We start from the raw sequence: 6,849 nt of genomic DNA, 5'->3' as shown, positions 1-6,849 counted from the left end.
GTTTTCAAGTTCTTAGCACAAACAATAAATCTACAGCACGCAAAAAACCTTAATGGATTCTATCGCAGAGCTGGAGCTATACTAAACAGGTATCATCCTATTATTAAGGATTCTGCGGGGTCCTTGGCGTGCGCCCACCGCATTTCTCCGCGGACCCACCGCATGTACCGCCGATGGATAAGATCGATAATCACAAACTGAAATATATTAATAATATACATCACATATAATGTCGCACACAAAGACGGTGAACATTACTTACCAGATTATTGGCATTTTCGAAATATTTATTCACTTCTTTACTTCTTTTTAAACGTACTTCACTTCTTGTCAGACACTTTGTGACGGACATAATGGGATAGACAATGTCTCCATTAAACATTTGGAGTAGGGCATGTATAACTTACTAAAAACGCTTACCTTCTGCACATGATAAGAAGACAAAAGTAAACACGTTCCCGCGGACAAAAGTAAGCACGTTCCCGCGGACAATTATCTACAAGTCTTTTAAATATGAATGTAATATTATTATTATTATTATTATTATTATATGTAAACCACTATCGAACGTTAAGAAAGGTTACACGCCAAATTGATCGACCGAAGTGTTTAAGATTGTTAAATTACAGAAAACTAATCCCGTGACCTATGTACTCAAAGATTCCTGTGGTAATCCCGTCGCCGGTGGATTTTACGATTACGAGTTACATCGCGTTGCTAATCTCGACGTACATTTCGTGGAAAAGGTGATACGCAAAGAGGGTGACAAGGTTTATGTGAAATGGCTGGGATTTGGTGCTGTCGAGTGAACAGACCAGGGCCCCAGATAGGTCAACGACCGGAAGGGTCGCTCTTACTCTATCGAAAGGTCGTTCTCTCGGCGGTCCCTTTTCTGGTAAAGGAACTGAATCCTTATTACCCGGGACGGGACCTTGTGCGATTTCGGATAACAGGAAGGAGGTCGGGTTAATGAATTACTCGAATTTAAAATTTAACGTTACATTTATTCAAGAAAATAATCAAAGTTACGGATTCGCAAAATGGAGAGAAGGTTCAAAGGAAAGGAGATATAAAGTATTTAATGACCAGAACTTAATTTAATAATAATATTATTAATCATGTGTGCTTGTATATTAATCGAAGATTCGAATTTAATAGCAAACTGTTCCTTTTGAGAGGAAGGGTAAAATAATGTAGGAGAAAGGTAGAAACAACAGAAAGAAAATAAAATAAAATAAAAAAAGATTCTTTAGTAGACTCACTACTTGTTGTGTGCGAAGGAAAAGATGATTACTCTCGATGACACAGTGATGAGGGATCTTCTGTCTCTCGTGAGAGAGCTGGCTGGAAAATTTGGCTCGGAGATCCGGTTGATTTCGGTGGTGTTCGTTGATGGATTCAAGGGCACACCACTCGTTGCTTGACCGCACGAATATTATAGTTTCTTAAGTGATATAAGTATAACTCTGCACTGCACAACGCGTAGAAAAATGCGAGGATAGACTTATTGAATACTGTATATTGATACGACAGAGCGATTGAAACTCGCTGTCTAGACAACTTGGAGTCGTGGAAAGACGAATACTCGAGCCCGGAGCTAACTACTAGCTAAGTAGTGAGTCGGTTGAAAAACGAAAACGAAGTGAATTTTCGAGCGAAGATTTATCCTCTTTTATCGTTCTGAAAGATTAGTCTCGCCTGCTAGATATTTCTTGGTTTATTGTTTACGTCGTATGCAGAAAGGTTCCAGAGCGCAATTTTTTATATCAGTGAAAGAGTTTTTATGAAAGAAAAGGATCGTGAAGTCCACCGGACGTAACACCCCCCACCTTAAACAAATGTTGGGGGTGCACAACATTTGCAAATTTGTCTAGCATGGAAACATGCTGCCGATTACTATACGCGGTATCATTTGCGGTCCTTCGAATTCCAGTAAGACTAACGTGTATACAAATTTGATAGAAAGTCCACACGGTGTACGTTTCGAGAATGTGTACGTATACTCGAAATTACTTCAACAACCGAAATATCGATTCTTGGAAAATTTGCTATTATCGATCGATAAAATTGGTTATTTTACATTCTCTAATAATATGCAAATTTGTCGATTCTTTTCTTTCGGATTTTGACTTTAACATATTTGGAAAGAACCCACATTTAATTTTATGATTAAATGTGTTTTCTCACATTCTTAAAGTGTAAACTGCCTTTTAGGATAACATTTTTAATTTTTGGATAAAATACTAGTCTTAGATTCTAAATTACAATTATTTTTCCTTTAAGGCACGTTTCTTATTCTAAATTATTCTAAGTTAAACGTCGCTGGTTATTCATATATTTAGTTTTGTCTAAATATTTTTCTTCGAGCGTATAGAACTCATTTTCCTTTTCCTTTTTTTACTCTCTCTTTTTATTACGATCATTAGGATTGCCTGTGTTACCATCGCCTCTAAAGGAAAAGGGAATGGTCGGGTCCGCTGGTCGAAAAAGGCTTCTATTCTTCGGTCCATCGGTCGAAAACCGGAGCTCCCCACCCTTCGTCCAGGGACTCTCTGGGAGTATGTAGATATATTACAATGCAGGCTCTACATTCGCTTGCTGGTTTGATTCTTACAATCAATTTGTTGCATATGGTGCAGTTCGTTTGAGTCTCGGCTGAATTTTTGTGTACTAGATTATGCGGCGGCACCATTGTATACCCTTCCTTTTGTTCGTCGGACATACAGGTATAACAAGAGTAGCAGACTTTGTAACTATCGCTGGGGTGTTGGAAAAGCGAATTTTCGGTCAGTTTGACGCATCGTAGTTCCATCAGGTATCCGTAGGTTTCGGGATGGTCTTGTGGTCGTACACCGTCAGGTGCCTCGCGGTGTTCTTCTTCTTGGATTTCGGTTGGTCAGCATGAGGCAATGGTACGCTGGCATTTTACTGTAATCGATAATTATCGATAATACAACAGAATAAAAGGAAAATGTTTCTATTTTCTCCTTATAATTAATAATTATTCTAATGGATAATGTTAGTAAGGATATTACACGTTGATCTATATGTGTATACATATATATATATAGATTTTGATAACACAAGAGTAAATAGTGTTAATAGCGAAGAATACAAAAATATAATGTATGATTAAAAATAAGCCTTTTTTATAATGTCATTCAGGGTAGGGTAGATCTGCACGTCCATATGTGCACATGTTCTCCTTTGTTTTTATACGCAGGGAAACACATACTCGATCTTTTTTGTGTTTTGCTGGGCAAGACCGAACCGAATCAATGCATTCTTGAAATCATAAGATCCATAAAAACTATCTACTCGTATTTGCAGTTTTACTAAGGCAGCCCCTTCCCAAAAAAGCTGTACTATCTTTATCCACCCTTTGTGTTCTTCTGCCATGAACCGGCAAAATTCTCTCGTGTCGCTAGGCCATATTGAGGTAGGGGTTATGCAGCTCGTATAAGGCAAGCCACATGCAATTGTTTGCCACGGCAGTTCCTTCAATTCATTTTCTAGCTTGTAAATTTCATGTATCGGCAGAATAATTTTCGTACCGATGTCTTTAAGAGAGACTTCAACCATGTCTCTTGTTCCTTTAATTTTAGTTATCAATCCTCTGTGCCAGAATCCATCATCTTTAACAGCGACCGCTTTTCTCCGTTTTATCTCTTGCGATTCGAGAGGCAAGATGACGCGTCCTGTCATCCAAAAGTTGAAATCTTCTAAATTTTCCAAGTCTCTTTCGTTATCTCTAAGCCGCACCCAGAAAAGTAACGGTGATTCCACATGTGTGATTTTTACTGCTAGACGTTCGCGAGCTAGTTGTCTGTTGTCGATTGATTTGATTTCCATTGTCTATAATGAGTAATCGCTGATTAACAGATATGTTTTTATTTTCTATTTTATAAGCGGAAGCATGTAGCTTAAAGGTTTCCTTAGGGCGTATATTAAGGTATTGCTTAATTCTAATAGTTTTTCCCCTGTTTTTTTTATAGGATAATTTTTGTTATTATCATTACTAAATGATAGACGCTAAGATATGCTAATATTAATGATCTCCCTATGTCTTTTTATTATTATTTTTTTTGTTTTCCTTTGTTTCTCCTTTTTTCCTGATATATATATATATATTGTGTAGTGCGGGGAGAGGTAGTGGTGTGAATGTAATTAAAGTGTATGAAATATAAGCAGTTTATTTGTAAGTAGTACGAGGTTGTTTACATGTTATGTTTATGCAGTTATGAATGTTATGTGTGAGATATAAATGGTGAGTAACTTAAAATTATAGTACATAAGTTTCGTTTCGATCTCTCTCTTTTGTAACTTAAATTTAGTATGCAAGTGTATATACAGGGTAGGCCATTTTAACGTATCCACTGAAATATCCTAAAATCTATAAGTTTAAGACAAAAAAGTTTTAGACAAAAGTTGTATGATTCACAGGGGGACACATGATGAAAATATGGACTTGACCTTGAACCTTTTCAAGGCCAAGTCAATGTGATCGATGTTTTCTTAAATGGAACCCCCCATTATTTATTGCATATTCTTGTAGCTTATCTCGAGAGCTTTTCAAAACACTATAATAAAGTATTTTTTCATTAAGTACTTTTTGAGTTATTTTATATTTTAATCTGACATATTTTGATATAAAAAATAAAATATCTCGTAAAATATTTAGTTTTCGATAATTTTACCGTAACACTTTTATGTACAGAATTCAATACTGTTACTAAAGTCTTTTTATGTGTAGGAAATTCATGCAGATTTCCTAAAATATAATGAATATGACACTAGAACAAAATTCTATAGATTTTACTCTGATTTTTCGTTTTTTTAAAAGGTACTTCATAGAATAAATAGAATAAAAATGCAGAATACATTGCATTACGTAAGGTGTTTCAAATTTTTCCGTATAAACTTTAGTAATGTTATATGAGCAGAAAAAAAATGTTACATAAACATAGGTCTTCAAAATGATTTATTAGAAAGTTATGGCCAAAATACAAAATATGTAATAAAAAACAATTTTATTTAAGTTTGCATTTCAAAGTGCCGTCCACCCCTGTCAATACAAGCTATACATCGATGTAATATTGGATTTATCACTCTAGAAATTTCGTGCCAATTTTGCTTTATCTCTGCAGCTGTATACAAACTTTCACTTTTTGGGACAATGTTCTACATGATAATGCTCGCTACCAGTATTCATACAAATTTTCACGATCATTCAATCATGCAATCATTTTAATTTCAAATAGTAAATATGACTATAAAAAGGATGAGATAATCGGTGTGTCACTTATTTATGGCAAAATTATTATTTATTCAATACAAAACTCTAATTTTTGCAATAACTTTCCAATGAAGTATTTTAAGACCTATACACATACACACACACACACACACATATATATACATAAAGACAATTCTAAGCATATATTTAAAAGATGTTAAATGTTACGATATAAAATAATAAATTTTGTAGAGTACTATTACATAATATTAAAGTATTGACATTGAAAAATTAATGTTGAAGTTACAAAAAAACTTGACCTTCTATAACTCAAATTCTTTTTCGTATCTAAGAAAGAATTATATAACATAAAACTAGCAAACATTAATCTTCGGATAAAACTAATAATTAATTTACAATTTTTTAACTCTTCATTAAAATAAAACGGTTTGTAACTTGAAACAAGATTGCGCTAAGTTGTGGTGAAAAAATTAAATAAAACTTTAAAAATACAGATATACGAGTATGCTACTTTAAAGTTACATGGTGTTATAGAAAGTTAATTTTAAATAATATTTTTAAAGTATTCTCTAAATAATATATTTTTTTAAATTATTATTCAAGCACAAATAACAATTCGTTAGGTTATTCTGCGCATAAAAGTATTAAATACTCACTTAAAAAGTAGTAATCAATATTTTTATATGTAATATAATCTAAACAATTAAAATGTGTTCAAGAAAATCATATATGTTCCCCATATGTTTATCATTTTATATCGTAATAACATTAATCGTTTAATATAATGCAATATGTATTAACTTACGTGTCTACAATGCACCTTTGATCAAATTCTGAAGCGGTCTGAAGAATAAGAACCCTAAGAAGCGCTGCAACATAAGATATTACATAAATATACTGATACTCGTAGACAATTGTGGTTTATGATTTTAAATGTTATTACATAAACGTTATCACTATGTAATGTATTCCTAACCCAAACTATTTTTATCAATTGTTAAGATGCTTTATTATTAATCAAATAATATCATTAATAAATATGATGTCTATCGCATATATTTTCTCATTTTTAATAGATTATTAATGACATCGATAAATGTTTCAAACACAGATTAACTGGTTTCGAAAAACAATTATTATTCAAGCACAAATAACAATTCGTTAGGTTATTCTGCGCATAAAAGTATTAAATACTCACTTAAAAAGTAGTAATCAATATTTTTATATGTAATATAATCTAAACAATTAAAATGTGTTCAAGAAAATCATATATGTTCCCCATATGTTTATCATTTTATATCGTAATAACATTAATCGTTTAATATAATGCAATATGTATTAACTTACGTGTCTACAATGCACCTTTGATCAAATTCTGAAGCGGTCTGAAGAATAAGAACCCTAAGAAGCGCTGCAACATAAGATATTACATAAATATACTGATACTCGTAGACAATTGTGGTTTATGATTTTAAATGTTATTACATAAACGTTATCACTATGTAATGTATTCCTAACCCAAACTATTTTTATCAATTGTTAAGATGCTTTATTATTAATCAAATAATATCATTAATAAATATGATTTCTAT

Source organism: Formica exsecta, unplaced genomic scaffold, assembly GCF_003651465.1.
Source record: "Formica exsecta isolate Colony F162 unplaced genomic scaffold, ASM365146v1 scaffold1712, whole genome shotgun sequence".
NCBI lineage: Eukaryota > Metazoa > Arthropoda > Insecta > Hymenoptera > Formicidae > Formica > Formica exsecta.
Note: the sequence above shows the minus strand (reverse complement) of the source record.